Source organism: Rana temporaria, chromosome 9 (assembly GCF_905171775.1).
Source record: "Rana temporaria chromosome 9, aRanTem1.1, whole genome shotgun sequence".
In the NCBI taxonomy this organism is placed as follows: Eukaryota; Metazoa; Chordata; class Amphibia; order Anura; family Ranidae; genus Rana; species Rana temporaria.
Window position 1 is genome coordinate 135,029,195 of NC_053497.1, and position 17,166 is coordinate 135,046,360.

Sequence of the window (17,166 nt, forward strand, 5' to 3'; positions counted from 1 at the left end):
TAAAGGTGGAAGGATTCAAAAGTTTATCTTCTGTACGCAGTAAAGTGTTTCAAATTAATACCACCTAGGAAGAAATAAAATATATTAAATCACAGGTACATAATAATAATAAATAATAATAATAAAAAAAAAAACACACACACACACACACACACACCTCTAAGACCCGGTTCACACTGGGGCGACTCGTCAGGCGACGCAGCCGCCTGACAAGTCGCGTCCCATTCTAGTGAATAGAACCGTTCTAATAGGAGCGACGCAAGTCGCTCCGACTTAGAAAAAGGTTCTTGTACTACTTCGGGGGCGACCTGCATTGACTTCTATACAGAAGTCATTTTTCATGTCGCCTGGCCGAGTCGCCCCCGAAGTCGTGCCGCCCCTGTGTGAACCGGCTCTAAAAGTTCGAGGATTCAAAATTAAAAACAAACCCTAGCCAATATTTCCTATTGAAAATCTGGCATGGGAGAATATGAAATGTGCCACTTCTGTACTTTTCTTTTGAAAAACGTTAGCTGCTTGGTTGTCATACCAAGTCATTAGTTTCAATAGTGCGAGTTATATATACACAATATATATTATACAACAAGCATGCAGACCCTGCTTGAGGTCAGAGACTCTGAAAAACAGCAAAACCAAAGAGCCAGTCAGCTGATATTTTTTCTGGGGCTAAGAAGGCCGTTTCCATGCGTCATTACGAGGTCCTCCATAGTGGTTGTCCTAGTGACACAGCACATAGTAAGGAGGTTTGGGATACACATAGCATTTAAAAAAAAAAAACAGAGATCGCAAGAGAAGTCCCAACTCACTGGTCTGCTTTAAGTGCAGTCTGCTCACTTAAAGCGGAGTTCCAACCACAAGTAGAATTTTTTAAATGTATGTCCTTTCATCCTGCGTTTTTATAATATAAATCCGTTCCACTTACTATTTTACAATCCGCCGCCGATCCGCATAGATATTTAAAAAAGATAGTTTATAGAACTATGTCTACACCGTTGTCATTTTGCTTGTGGGCATTGTGAAGCTTACAAGCACTTACTTCCTGGAAGTCTTGGATGGGGAGTGATAATTGGACAGCGCACTGCATCCTGGGAAATGATGACACACATTTCCCAGGAGCATTAGGCTGCATTCACACCTGAACGCGGCGTATTGTACCATTTGCCGCGACAAATTGCGGCGTTTCTGTCCCACGATTTGCCGCGACAAAATGCGTTGTTTTTAGCCTACAATACGCCGGAGGGGTGATTGAAACATTGTCGGCTATGCCGAACGCCGAATGCCGCCTGAAAAAAAGGGTCCGGGACTTGTTTTGAGCTTCAGGCGTACGGCGTTTCGGCGTGGAGATGTGAACCATCTCCATAGCCGACAATGTTAAATCACCCCTCCAGCGTATTGCAGGCTGCAATAGCGTCGGGCGTAAAAACGCCTAGGTGTGAATGGAGCCTAAGAGGGAGATGATGTCAGAATCCTAGGTGGTTTCAAAGGCAGATACACACACAAAAAATAATATCAAAACCCACTACACCACTACCTGATCCTGCCACTTCCTGTATGCCCTCTATGACAACCGTGGTCAATTTACGTCCCTTGGTCATCCACAGCACTGCATCTCTCCCCCTCCTTCCATGCCTGTGCTTATCTCCGCCCTGCCGCTATTATACATTAAAAAATTCTCAATGCTCTATGCCAGCCCCTCGATTATAGCCTGCACACTGTACATGCATTTTAGAAAAACGAGCGTTGTAAATACGGATTTATGCGACTCTCAGCCGGTTTCCAGGGCTACTGCAGGAGAGGCTGATCGGCCATGTGATCTCCCCTTGTGACGTCAGAGGGAGATCATGGCCCCTCCTGCAGTACCCATCAGAGGTATAGAGCGGCCACGAGTCATGTGACTGGCCTGAAGATCACTCTAAAAATGCTATTTACAAAGCTAGTTTTTTTTTTTAACTGCTTGCCGACCAGCCGCCGCAGTTTTAGGGAGGCAGGTCAGCTCTGCTGGGCGAGATCACGTAGCTACAAGTCATCTCCGGCGGGCGCGATCTCCGCCGGGCACCCGCGATCGCTCGTTACAGAGCGAGGCCCGGGAGCTGTGTGTGTAAACACAGCTCCCGGGCCTGACAGGGGAGAAATGCCTGACCGTCTGTTCATACAATATATGAACAGCGATCAGTCATTTCCTCTAGTGAGTCCACCCCCCCTACAGTTAGAACACACCCAGGGAACATACTTAACTCCTTCCCTGCCAGTGGCATTTTTATAGTAACCCAATGCATTTTTATAGCACTGATCGCTATAAAAATGCCAATGGTCCCAAAAATGTGTCAAAAGTGTCTGCCATAATGTAGCAGTACCGGAAAAAAAAAAAAATATATAGCTGATCGCCGCCATTACTAGTAAAAAAAAAAATATTAATAAAAATGCCAAAAAACTACCCCCTATTTTGTAAACGCTATAACTTTTGCACAAACCAATCAATAAACGATTATTGCAAATTTTTTTTTACGAAAAATATGTAGAAGAATACGTATCGGCCTAAACTGAGGAAACAAAAATTGTGTTTTTTTATATATTTTTGGGGGATATTTATTATAGCAAAAAGTAAAAAATATAATTTTTTTTCAATATTGTTGCTCAATTTTTGGATTATAGCGCAAAAAATAAAAACCACAGAGGTGATCAAATACCACCAAAAGAAAGCTCTATTTGTGGTAAAAAAAAAGGACGCCAATTTTGTTTGGGAGCCACGTCCCACGACTGCGCAATTGTCAGTTAAAGCGACGCAGCGCCGAATCGCAAAAAGTGCTCTGGTCTTTGACCAGCAATATGGTCCGGGGCTGAAGTGGTTAAAGACATGTACAGTGTGCTATGCCAGGCTCTAATAGAGGGTCTGGCATAGACGTAGTTCTTTAGGTTCACAAACACTTTACTGCAAAACATGTGTAAAATGTTCTTAATAAAAAAAACACTTCATTCTATATTTAAATGTGATTATATATGTACGTTGTCTGCAGGCTCTACTCCTTACTTTGACGTCACTGGCACAATAACATTTGTTTTTTCCTGCACTGAAGGCCGACACCCAAATGAAATTGAGACAAGTACCCAAAAGTAGCATATCAATGTTTTATTATTATTGACTAATGGCTACAATTAGTCATTATTTTATATTTGTATAGGGTTGTAGCCATGTATTGTAAGCATGACTGGTATGTAGGGCAGAGTGACATCATTCCAAAACCTTCACGCAACTCATAATTTTATTGCAGCAAATTGCTTTGTTCCTCCCAACACTCTTACTAATATTCCTAGCTGCTTAAAATACGGTGTTGGTTTATACAAAGGGGATAGGAATAACAGAAGAAAAACAAAAAAGGCAAAGAATGCTTGCTCCAAAAAAAATAAAAAAATAAATGTATATATATATATATATATATATATATATATATATATATATATATATATATATATATATATATATATATATATATAAAAAATGTATAAATATATATATATATATATATAAAAAATGTATGTATATATATATATATATATATATATATATATATATATATATATATATATATATATATATATAAAATGTATATATATATATATATATAATGTATATATATATATATATATATATATATATATAGATATATATATATAATCAAAAAAGGAGGAGGAGTTGGAAGCATGGTATGTTCAAGGTACAAAGAGCGTTGGAGGGCAAAGGGGGTGGTTATGTGGCAGCCTCAACCACAAGTGCCGAGGCACAGCATGGTTAACTGGAAATTGTTCTGGGCCCTTGTAGATTTTGGCAAATAAAATGATTTTTCCCACTTTGGTGATGTCAGCACCTGTCCATTTGGAGTAAACGCCGCTTACTGATCTGTTCTTGTATTAGTTGCATTATTTAATTCGGTCTATGGGGCTTGTTCTCGGACATCTGAAGAGGACAACTTTCTCCAGGCAGGAACAAAATCTTCCGATACCCTGGCTGCAGCTGGCGGGATCAATTGGGCCACTCAACAACGTGTCCAGTGCACAACCGTCTTCAAAAATTTGGGACCAAGCAAAACACTAGAGCCTTGTGAAAGCATGTTCCTCCATTGTGGGGACACTCATTGTTTAGAGTTAGGACCACAGATTAAAAGGGGCCTTGGCGCGGCTCTGTGGCTCACGCATGCGTTTGCAAATGCGTGCGGACAAAACCCCTGTTTTTAACGCATACTGTTAGACAGGTTAATTTGGTTGTTCTGCAGGCTGGTCGGTAAGAAGGCTTGGTTTTTCCCTGGGCATTCCCCAGGTTTTATTGTTACTTGCGATCATAAACCCTAAAGGTGAGGAGAATGAAGGAATCTGGGAAGGAAAAATGTAAAAGGTTTGTGGAAGGATATTTAGGGTCTGTGTAGTGGTTAAGCGGGTCATACATGGATTGAAATTACGCTAATTAAGCAGAGACCAGCCATAGTCGATCTATGTATGGGCTAGCTGGTTTTACACAAGTCAATCTATTATCGGACTTGAGTACAACCAGCCTGTCAGGTTTTTCCCAAAACAATCAGTGCTGCCACCTATAGTTCGCAACACTGATCATTGTACTCACAGGCAGAACACAATAACACTGCAGGAGTTGTTTCCCCATCCACAGGTCAGCAGGTGAGAGGGTGTGTGGGGACAGGCTGGGGAGAGATACTAGTCAGTCCCTGGGAAGGCCCTGGCTAGTATCAGAGCCAGATACACACAGGTTACATACGCCACGATTGTTAGAGCGAGAGCAATAATTCTAGGACTAGACCTCCTCTGTAACAAAAAAAAATTTAAGCATCGCTTAGTATACAAAAATAAATTGTGCTAACTTTAGTGTAAAAATATATATATATATATATATATATATATATATATATATATATATATATATATATATATATATATATATATATATATATATATATATATATATATATATATATATATATATATATATATATATAATGTTTGGGGGTTTTGAGTAATTTTCTAGCAAAAAAAAAAAAGATGATTTTTACGTGTAGGAGAGAAGTGTCATAGTTGGCCTGTGTGGTGTGGGGCTAATTACCATACGTAATATACAAATCATTATTATAAGCCCTGTGATCTCATCCTCTCAGTCTGCTGCAGAGTGTGTCAGCTTGTATTTAAACTGGCCGCTCTGTATGTAACTTCTGCCAGGCTGTGCAAGCAGCCCCGTATCACCGGAACCATAAATAGGTGCCCCATATTTTGAGCAGTGATGGGGTGGGTGTTCAGCTACATACTTCCCAAATGTGTAGTCTCTGTGACCCCTGGTCGCCGAGCTACAATTCTCGAATTCGTTTTTTTTTTTGGGCAAATGGGCCTATCTTGAGGAAAGGACCTGGAGCTGCAGCTCCAATAGCCACTATGTTAATCCGGCCCTGAGTGGAACCCCAAGTTATGTGTACAGCAGGGCTGCCACAAGTCCACACTACACAATAACAAACGTAAAAGGAGACCTTTTCTGAAGAAAACATGGAATATGCCACGCTGATCAGTAGCCCTAGACGACCTCTGTAACTCAAAACATGCAACCTGTAGATTTTTTTTAACGTCGCCTATGAAGATTTTAAAGGGTAAAAGTTTGTCGGCATTCCACGAGCGGATGCAAATTTGAAGCGTGACATGTTGGGTATGAATTTATTCGGCGTAACATTATCTTTCATAATATTAAAAAAAAAAATGGGGATAACTTTACTGTTGTCTTATTTTTTAATAAAAAAAAAAAGTGTAATTTTTTTCCAAAAAAGTGCGCTTGTAAGACCGCTGCGCAAATACGGCGTGACAGAAAGTATTGCAACGATCGCCATTTTATTCTCTAGGGTGTTAGGATGAAAAATATATATAATGTTTGGGGGTTCTAATTAGAGGGAAGAAGATGGCAGTGAAAATAGTAAAAAATTACATTAGAATTGCTGTTTAACTTGTAATGCTTAACTTGTAATACCAACGGCCATCACCAGATGGCGCCAGCTTACACAAGGAAGAGCTGGGGACTTCACAAAAAAAAAAAAAAATTTTTTTTTTTTTTGCCCACCTTCCAAGCCAAGTCGCCAGGAGGCCATTTCTAGTCGCCATGGCGACCGGGATTTGTCGAGCCCTGTCGTACACCATTATAATGTTCATGTTGCCAATACATACCGGTAGTACCCAGACATTTATCACTCCATCTCACAGCGGCCATTATATTCTAGAAGAATTGGTCCCAAGCTACAGTATCTCATCAGGAGGGAAGCCCAGCTCTGCGAGTTGCTACTCTCCATGCCGACACATACACACCTTTCACGATTAGGGATAGTCTGACATGGAGCCTTGCAAGCCACAGATATGATGAACAGGTGTCATAGAATGACCAGTACAGAATACAGGGTTAGTTGTTGAAAGCTTCCAGTGTGCAATAAATCTTTGATTTTGAGGTTCTGATTTTTAACAGTTAAAAGGGGAACTCTTATTTTTAAAGGAGTGTGCAACCTATGAGGTCACTTATGCATTTTTCCTCCTGCTCCATATTTGACGACTATTACACACGTAGAGATAGAGATTATATATATATATATATATATATATATATATATATATATATATATATATATATATATATATATATATATATATATATATATATATATATATATATAAAATACCCGCACACACATCCATAAATGCTTTCCTGCTCATATCAAAGGGTCTTTGCCCTTTCTAGCCATCGGCAACACAGATATACATAGCAGGAAGATTTCATGTAACAGATCCACCTGGCAGGTAACCTATTCCATCCGTAACATAACTCGAGAGCTTGATAATGACACCGCTCTCTGGGAAAGGTGATGTACCATGGCCAGAAGGTGTATGCAAAGCGAAGCCTAGGAGATTAACCACAGGAGATTGCATGGGACAAAAAAAGAAAATAAATAGCTTTTCTGTCATACAAAAAAGTTTCACAGAGCAGACGTAAAAAAAAAAAAAATCACTGTTGTATATTTGTCGAGTAACCAGCGGTTGAAACATATCTATTTGCATATCTAGAGTCCAATGATGAAGTGAATTGTGGCTATGAAGGTATAATAATCATTGAGATCATGGTGAATAGCTGGGAGGAGACACACAACATATCTACAGTACATGTCTCACTGCTGACAAGTTCCTGGAATGTTGTCTATATCAAAATAATACAAGTGTCAGATTTACAGTAACAGTTAACATAACTAGTGGAGAGGCCAAGGTCTCTTCCTCATGACTGTTTTATGGCCACAAACAAACGCCCAGCTCATTAGACAGTGATTAGACCTCTGAAAGATAAATTATAAACTTTTGAAGTGGCTGAGCTCATCCACACTCCCTTTTCTCCCACAACTACAAAACACTCCCAATCTAGGTCTAGAGACCAGTGGCATAGCGTGGGGGGTGCGAGGGGGGCCTAGGCCCCGGGCGCAAAATTTGGGGGGGGGGGGGGGCTCGCAGTATGTGTCACTCGTCACAGAAAAAAAATAAAAAAAAATGTTCACTCCATTATGTTAATACCATGGCCTATTTGTAAAAAAATCCAAAAGCAACCCAATACAAAAATATACATCTTATTATAGCCAAACGTATAATTATGCACCATTAATGCTAGAATCCTCCTATTTATCATCTTGGCACCTACCAGCGGCATCAGCTTTACCTGTGCCCTAACATTTTTGAAAAAAAGTCATTGGTGGACAGTTTTATCCCGTCCAATGTCACCCAGCATGTATGGGACTTTAGAGACCCTGCCACCAAAATAATTGCAGGAAAAAGCAAAAAGGGGAATATAGAGCAGCCTTTTTAACACAGAGGAGCCCTCAATATAAAAATCAGGTCTCAGGGAACACCACCTAATAAATGACTATACCCACAGCTTAGTGTACCTTAGCATCGTGATCAAAGGGGAAACTGCTTCTTAGGCAGGGGCGGACTGACCATTGAGTCACTTGGGCACTGCCCGAGGGCCTCATGCCACTGGGGGGACCCATCAGGGTTGCCAGGCTTAGTAAAACCAGGGACAGTGTGTAAAAATCTGTGTTTTTTTTACATCTGTCCCTGATGTGTCCGAAACCGACATGCTTTTGATGTGAAAATCCTGAGATTTTAGCTGCCCCACCTCTGCACTGCCTCCTGGTGTGGTGGCCATCTGTAAGCCCAGGGGCCCCATAATCTTCTATTGCCTGGGGGCCCCATGAGTTTTCAGTCCGACCCTGTTTCACACAGGCACTCTGGTCAGGTCCAGGCAGACCTGATCGAACTCTCCATTTTCCTCTTTGGGCAGTCAGATGTAAACAGACTTGTGTATGTTTACACCCGGCTACCTCCAATATGACCCGATCCAGCAAAAACAAAGGGAAGGTGGATCCATTCCCTTCCATCTGGCCAGATCCAAGGGCAGTCAGGTGTAAACAGACAGCAGGTCTGTTTACATCCGACTGCTCATAGAAGACAGCAGGGTGTGTCTGTGTCCGCTCTATACAAGTGGAGCAGACACGGACCGGTCACCCAGCAGCTCCACTCAGCTTAGCAGGGGACCAGCGACAGATCACGTGCAAAGCAAAACCGGATCCAGCCCGTATGAAAGGGGCCTTGATTGATGACCAGTGGGTAAAATGTCCTGAAAACTGAAAAGATCACTGGATGCAAGTGGTAACTTACTTTCGAGGTAAAAATTGCTTAAAAGAACCCCTAGCAACCTCTGGAGGAACCCCAATGTTCTTTAGAAAGTCACAACGCAGTCTGCTGGAGCTTCTGATATCACATCAAAGATGGTGGCACCCAGCAGCAGTCTAGGACTTCAGATATTCTACACAAATAAGGCTTTTACAGTTAACATGCATAAAATCAAAGCCCATACAAAATGTATACGATGATTGAAGATGCTCTGTTGCCTAACCAAACAAGTGCAGGATGTGTAAAACAAAACAAAACAAACAAAACAAAAAAAAAACCTCTGAGCTTTGGTACTGGAAAACTGGCAGTACTCTACAGAGGCCTACACGAGACGTGGCATATGCAGTCCTACCTCCGGGCTCTGTGACAATCTGGGATTTGCCAGGAATTACAGGCAGCTCATATTTACACTAATCCATCTCAAAGGACCAACAATGCAAAAATGACAGCCTGCTTTATGTGAAGGACCCACTAATATAACTTATGTTGATAACTACGTGTAACATTAGTAGGACCGTGTTGCATTATTGTCCAATTTGAAAATATGCAGATTTGTCCAAACTGTAGAGAATCTTACAATTGAGGCTTTAAAGCGGAGGTTCACCCAAAAAACAAGTATATAACATTACATTCAGTATACCTCAAACATGTACAGTATGGTTTTTTTTTGGGGGGGGGGGGGGGGGTAAATACGGTATTAATCGGTATTTTCCTCCAGGCTTCCGGGTACTCGCTCCCGCGGGACTGGGCGTTCCTGTGCAGTGCCGCAATGCCATCTGAGACTTCGCCCATACGATTGACGTGCCTGAGAAAAACTCCCACCGGCGGATAAGGTGCGTCATGACTTTCCGAAAATAGCCGAACTGCGAGTCGGCTCTATACGGCGCCTGCGCAGTCAGCTCTACACGGCTCCTAGTTGGTGCGCAGGCGCCGTATAGAGCTGACTCGCAGTTCGGCTATTTTCGGAAAGTCATGACGCAACTTATCCGCCGGTGGGAGTTTTTCTCAGGCACGTCAATCATATGGGCGGAGTGAGTACCCAGAAGCCTGGAGGAAAATGCTGATAATACCGTTTGTACACCCCCCCCCCCCAAAAAAAAAAAAAAGGTGTAATGAATGTAATGTTATATACTTGTTTTTTGGGTGAACCTCCGCTTTAAGCCTGGTACACATGACCGGTTTCCCCAGCATGAAAACTGCCGAGAATCCAGACGGGAAAATATAGAGAACCTGCTCTCCATTATCTCATCGGGTTTCCCGGCAGAGTTTTTCCTGCCGAGAAAACCCGGTCGCCTGTATGCTTAACTGTCCCAGGTAAACCCGTGCATGCTCGATAAGAGTTTGATGCATGCGCAGTAGCATACAAGTTTAGTGTGGGGTGTAGCAAGATGGCATTTTACAAGGGGGGGGGGGGGTGGACAGTGTCAGTGTGTTTTTTTTTTTTACAATAATATTTTTTTTTCTATTTATTGCACTATATTTTTTTTAATCAGCCCTGTTGGGGGGCTTTGGTGAGATATCAGGGGTCTTAACAGACCTCTGACTTCTCCCCTTTGAGACAGGGAAAGGGACACAGATTCCCCAGTCCCTTATGGTCTGTGGCTCTTCAAATAACCGAGTACCACAACCATGCAGTGCTTAGGGGGTGCACAGACCCCCCATCCCCAAAAATGGACAGGAGAGGAGGGCTTGATTTACTGCTCCTCCCCCTACCCTTTTGTCTGCCCACCCACACTCCTATGCACTGCATTCTGTGTCTCAGGAAACGGATGTGTGGGCTGGAAATTTGAAGCTCAGCAACCGGCAGATATATCGCGGATGAAAGGTAGCGATACCCGAGCCTCACCATCCAATGTCTGTGACTAAAGTGTACCCCCTCCATCAGAGCGAGTGGGTACACTAAGGTAAAAGGGACTCCGATGTAAGGGGGGGCTTTGGGAACCCCAATTTAAGGGGGAAGGCTTAAAACATGCAAGTGGGAGGTTTGACGAGCAGAAACCTTCTTACATCAGAGTCCACAGCATTTACCCTTACATTTTTTTGCCATGCGCCACTAAAAACTGTTTGGGCTTGGCTTGAAGAAAAGGTGCCAACTGCTCTTCAGAAAGAAAAACTACATTTGTTATTTTTTTGATTTTTAAAAAGGTTTAAAAGTATTTTTTTTTACAGTTTACTATGCTTCAGTGATGACTGGAACCAGGAGCGTTCTGTACAGATTGCTCACTGTGTTCATTCAGGAAAGGAATCCACATAGGGGGGCCTGACAGCAGGTGGAAGGGGGCGCAGAGCCTAAAACTGATCCCACTGTAGCCAGAGGGTGAAGGAGGAGGAAAAGCCAGAAGTGCTGCAGGGGGATCCACAAGGCAGTACAGCCAGCCCTCCTGCTTGGCAGGTGTTTGGGCACCGGGGAAAAGAAGGTTGGCTGTACTATCTTATCAGCCATCCTGTTGATAAAAAAAATACTGTATCTACAAATGAGCTTCCTAGTGAGAGTGTCACTGATCGTCTGCTCCCTGTCATAGTGAATGACGATCAGTGACGTCACACGCCAAGCCACACCCCCCACACAGTAAGAATCACTTCCTTAGGTCACACTTAACCCCTTCAGCGCCCACTACAGATTAACCCCTTCACTGCCAGTGTCATTTTCACAGTAATCAGTGCATTTTTATAGCACTGATCGCTGTAAAAATTACAATGGTCCCAAAATGGTGTCAAAAGTGTCCGCAATAATGTCACAGTTATGAAAAAAAAAAAACGCTGATCGCCGCCATTACTAGTAAAAAAAAAAAAAATAATATTATATATATATATATATATATATATATATATATATATATATATATATATATATATATATATATATATATATATATATATATATATTTTTTAAAAGCGGTTGTATACCCGCTGTCATTTTATTTTTTTTAAACCTGAAAAGCAAAAGCCATAATCAGCTAGTATGCACCGCATACTAGCTGATTATGAAATACTTACCTTGGAACGAGGTGAGAGGAACTTACCTGGTCCACGCAGAGGGAGATGTCATCTTTCCTCGGCGTGTCTTCCGGGGTACCGCCGCTCCAGCACTGTGGGAGACTTCTCTCCGGCAAGGTCCGGTGGCTGCCGGCCCTTTAGCTGAGGATCCCCCCTGCGCATGCGCCGCTGCAATCAGCGGCGCATTGCGGGGAGGAATATCTCCTAAACCGTACAGGTTTAGGAGATATTCTTTATACCTACAGGTAAGCCTTATTATAGGCTTACCTGTAGGTAAAAGTGGTAGTACAGAGTTTACTACCGCTTTAATAAAAATGCCATAAAACGATCCCCTATTTTGTAGACGCTATAACTTTTGTGCAAACCAAACGCTTATTACGATTTTTTTTTTACAAAAAATATGTAGAAGAATACGTATTGGCCTAAATTATGGTAAAAAAAATATGTTTTTTTTTTTTAATATATTTTTGGGGGATATTTATTATAGCAAAAAGTAAAAAAAAAAAATAGACTTTTTTTCAAAATTGGCGCTCTATTTTTGTGTATAGCGCAAAAAAATAAAAACCGCAGAGGTGATCAAATACCACCAAAAGAAAGCGCCATTTGTGAAAAAAAAAAAAAAAAAAAGACATACATTTTGTTTTGGAGCCACGTCGCACGACCACGCAATTAAAGTGACGCAGTGCCGAATCGCAAAAAAGGGGCCAGGTCCTTTAGCAACAAAATGGTCCAGGGCTTAAGTGGTTAAGAGAGTGCTCCTAATCTCAGCTTGTTACCTGTATACAAGACAGAAAATCTTGTTGATTCATAGGGGGGGGGGGGGTCAAATACTTATTTCACCCATTAAAAAGCAAATCAATTTAGAACTTTTTTCTGAATATTTTTGTTGGTTTTCTGTCTCTCGCTGTTAAAATAAACCTACCATTAAAATGATAGACTGATCATTTGTCAGTGGGCAAAACGTACAAAAACAGCAGGGGGATCAAATACTTTTTTTCTTCATTGTATGACTAGTCAGTGAAATCTGTGCACGTGTATACAACTGTTCTACAGAATCATTGAATTCTGATTGCGGCTTCATGTCTGTGGGTCCATTAAAGTGGACATTGAAGTCCACAAAAAAACAAAAACACACACACACACAAGATCCATTTCTGCATGTACGATTGTACCGCATTCCAGTGCAGGAAAAAATGCAGCATGGTCTACATTTTTCCCCTGGAACTGGCCACACTGGTGTGAACTATGCCATTTGAAACCTTATAACCTAACTTTCCATGCGTTTTTGATGCAGAAAAAACGCATTGGACTGCATGTGGTGTGAACTGGCCCTAAACTAACATACAAGTTACCGTATTTATCGGCGTATACCGCGCACTTTTTTGCCCTGAAAATCAGGGCAAAATCGTGGGTGCTCGGTATATGCCGATACCCGCTTTCCCGCGCCGAGTTTGAATACTGCGCCGGCATATACCGAGCGCAGTACACTCGTGTATAGTCAGGCAGGCTCTGCTCCTCTCGCGCTCACGTCCTGGACGTACAGGACGTGAGCGCGAGAGTAGCCGAGCCTGCCCGACTATACACGAGTGCACTGCGCTCGGTATATGCCGGCGCAGTATTCAAACTTGGCACGGGAAAGCGGGGAGGACGCCGCAGAAGGACGCCGGACCCGACGAAGAGGACACCCGAAGCCGCAGACGGACGCCGGACCCGACGAGGTCGCAGACACCAAAACTGTAAGTACTAAAATGTTTTTTTACAGGAATGTCGGGTCCACTTTAGGGGTGCGCGGTATAGGCCGGAGCGCGCAATACCCCGATAAATATGGTATGTATTCTTAAATCAAACAAGGACCTTCTATTACGCTCAGCTTTCTCCAAATTCCTTTTTTCCTGCTGATGTGATCCAACTTCCTATTAAGAGGGTAGCTACGTAACGTTGGTGGTCCCTCTGGATGTAGGAATGTAGCCATCCTCTTGCTCACCCCTAAGATGGACTAGGAACTGGTAGTGTACATATATCTCCCCTCTCTCTTCTTCTTCAGGGGCATTAAGAGTGTAAGGATTGATTTTGGAGAATAGGAATACCGTTTAGTGTCATTTTTATTTCCCCTATGAGAACTACGCCAACTGGGATTTAGATTACCAAAAAAAAATAGATAGATATAGATACATACACAGGGCTTTTTTTTCAGGGGGAACTCAGTTCCACCACCTCTGGCTCAGAATCTTGGGTGGGGCTGCTCACCATAATCACTTGTAAACACAGAAGTCCGGTTTCTGTGTTTACAAGTGACAGCTCTGCACTCTGTGTGTAATGCAATCCTGGTATTTAAAGCGGGGGTTCACCCAAAAAAAAAATAATTCTAACATTACATTGAGCCGAGTTGAGAGAATGACATTAGGCTGTTTTTTTTTTTTTATTTCCTTACCGTACATACCGTTTTATCTATATTTTCACCGCGGCTTCTGGGTATGTCATCTGCGGGACTGGGCGTTCCTATTCACATGTTGATTGACATGCTTCCGACCGGCGCATACAGCGCGTCACGAGTAAGGATGAGCTCTGGCGTGTTCGCATATAACACGTGCAGAGCCTGCCAGGAAGTGTGCACGGCGCTGCGCTAATCACAGCCAGGGAAACATTTCCCGATGCTCGCCTGCAGGGATCGTGAAATGTCTCCCTGGCTGTTATTAGCGCAGCGCTGTGCACACTTCCTGGCGGGCTCTGCACGTGTTCTATGCGAACACGCCAGAGCTCATCCTTAGTTACGAGTTGCCGAAAGAAGCCGAACGTCGGTGCGCAGGCGCCGTATAGAGCCGACTCGCAGTCCGACTACTTTCGGCAACTCGTGACGCACTGTATGCGCCGGTCGGAAGCCTGTCAATCAATTAACATGTGAAATAGGAACGCCCAGTCCCGCAGATTACATACCCGGAAGCCACGGTGAAAATATAGATAAAACGGTATGTACGGCAAGGAAATAAAAAAAAAAAAAAAACAGCCTAATGTCATTCCCACAACTCGGCTCAATGTAATGTTAGAATTTTTTTTTTTGGGTGAACCCCTACTTTAATGCCCTTTTAAGACCCTCCTACTGTTCATGAAATTTGACTGACCACACCCACTATTAGATGTGATTTGGATGGTGTGTGTAAGGTAAGGGGGGGTTTTGGGGGGCCGTAGTTGAATTCCAGCACCTATTGTTTGAGAAAAAAAAAAAAAAAAAAAAAGGTGCGTGTATTAAAAAAAAAAAAAAGGTGCGTGTATTAAAAAAAAAAAAAAGGTGCGTGTATTAAAAAAAAAAAAATCACAAAAACAAATCGATATTGGCAATTACCACCATGGGGACGATTATCAAAGCAGTCAGACTGGGCTTAAAGTCAAACTAGAATGGTGAATGGCAAGGTCTGCCAACAGCTCCAATAATTTGATGAGGTTCTAATGGGCAGGGGGGCAGAGAAAAAAAAAAAAGGGGGGGGGGGAGGCGCGACATTAAATTGTGATCAATTACAAAAAACACCCAATCAATTAACATACACAGACCTTTACTTCCACATACAACTAATGTATCCCCCCCCCCACAATCTGACAACAGGTGTGGCCTAGAAAGTTCTTGATACATCCATATGGGTACAGCCCAAAGTCTCTGAAAGATTAATGACTTTACAGCCAATAAAACGAGTCTTTGGACCGATCATAGTACAAAAAAAATAAAAAGGAGAAAATGATTTCATGCCGGGACAAAGGTCACCGAGCGCCAATGTCCTGTAGGATAAAGACCTCATAGTACACCTCCAGGACCGTGAGAGCCCACCAAAGTCACCTTGCTCATTGTTTACCTGGGGAGCCAAGGGTCAGCTTCCGTCGTTGCCTGGAACTAAGCTAAACCCAACATTCCCAAATAGGGAAACCTTCGAACAGCCAGAATGTCAGGTGTAACTGCTCAGCTCAGGTGGGTTCAAAGTGGACTTACCTGTACTGTGATCATTCCAGGACTAGTCTAGATCCATAAGCAGCAGACTCTGGGTGGAGGGGGATCCTGGATCCGGGTGGAAAGGGGATCCTGGATCTGGGTGGAGGGGGAGGATACTGGATCTGGGTGGAAAGGGGATCCTGGATCCGGGTGGAAAGGGGATCCTGGATCTGGGTGGAAAGGGGATCCTGGACTTGGGTGGAAAGAGGATACTGGTTCTGGGTGGGGGGATACTGGTTCTGAGTGGAGGGGGATCCTGGATCCAGGTGGAAAGAGGATCCTGGATCCGGTTGGAGAAGACGAGGAGACCTGGAAGGAGCGTCCCTGTGAATGTGGAGAGAAGTGTGCTTGGAAAGTGTTGCACCTGCTGAGTTTTCTCCGTCAGGGGGAGGGGAGCCAGTATCAGGCTGGGTGTGACATACAGGTTTCACATAGCTGACTCTACAGTGCCAGGGCCACTTATTGACAATTCAAATGAGCCTGCAAGCCCCACCTGGGTGGAGGGAGGAGGCGATGGGCGCTCCTCTGATAACCATCACAGCTCATCCACCAGGAAACAAACCAGGATTTCAGGATCTCAGCTAAAAACTGTCTGCGTTGCCCAGAGAAATAAATCAGAATAAACTTGCCTGGAAAATGACGTCTGTAGAATTATGACGGCCATAGATGTGGCAATTTCAATCAGATTTTAATCACCAAGACGATCAAAAGGAACTGAAAAGCAACCACTTAATAAATGATATTAATATTGAAAATGTCGGCATTTTTATAGACTTAAAATAATAATTCCGAACACATGTGCCCTGTACACACGAGCGGGATTTCCGTCGGAAAAAAAAGTTGGATGGTTTTTCCGACAGAATTTCACTCAAGCTTGGCTTGCATACACACGGTCACACAAACGTTCTCTGAACTTTCAAGCGTTATGAACACGGTGACGTACAACACTACGACGAGGTGAAAAAAAGAAGTTGGCGTGGCAAAGGGTGTGTCCTATGCCTGCATACTTTTGCTAATAGATGTCCCTCATTCCCATCTCAAAAAGTTTGGAGGTATGAGTTTGGGGATGATCCTTCCTGTTCCAACATGACAAGGAAGCAAGGTCCATAAAGACATGGATGAGTGAGTTTGGGGTGGAGGAACTTGACTGGCCCGCACAGAGTCCTGACCTCAACCCAACAGAACACCTTTGGGATGAAATAGAGCCAGGCCTTCTCATCCAACATCAGTGCCTGACCTCACAAATGCTCTTCTGGAAGAATGGTCAAACATTCCCATAGACACACTCCTAAACATTGTGGAGTTAAAGCTGTTATAGCTGCAAAGGGAGGGCCAACTCAATATTGAACCCTACAGGCTAAGACTGGGATTCCATTAAAGTTCATGTGTGTGTAAAGGCAGGCGTCCCAATACTTTTGGTAATATAGTGTATATACAGCCCCCCCCCCCCCCCC

At 42.9% G+C, this 17,166-nt stretch overlaps 1 long non-coding RNA gene across 1 annotated transcript; it reads right to left on the bottom strand.

The window, feature by feature from the left end:
- Window positions 1–2: 2 nt before the first annotated feature.
- On the bottom strand, window positions 3–16,252 carry LOC120914105. The gene is made up of 2 exons (XR_005743615.1): window positions 15,713–16,252; window positions 3–64 (listed from the first exon to the last, which is right to left on the bottom strand). It is a non-coding gene; the product is annotated as an uncharacterized LOC120914105 (long non-coding RNA).
- Window positions 16,253–17,166: the final 914 nt, after the last annotated feature.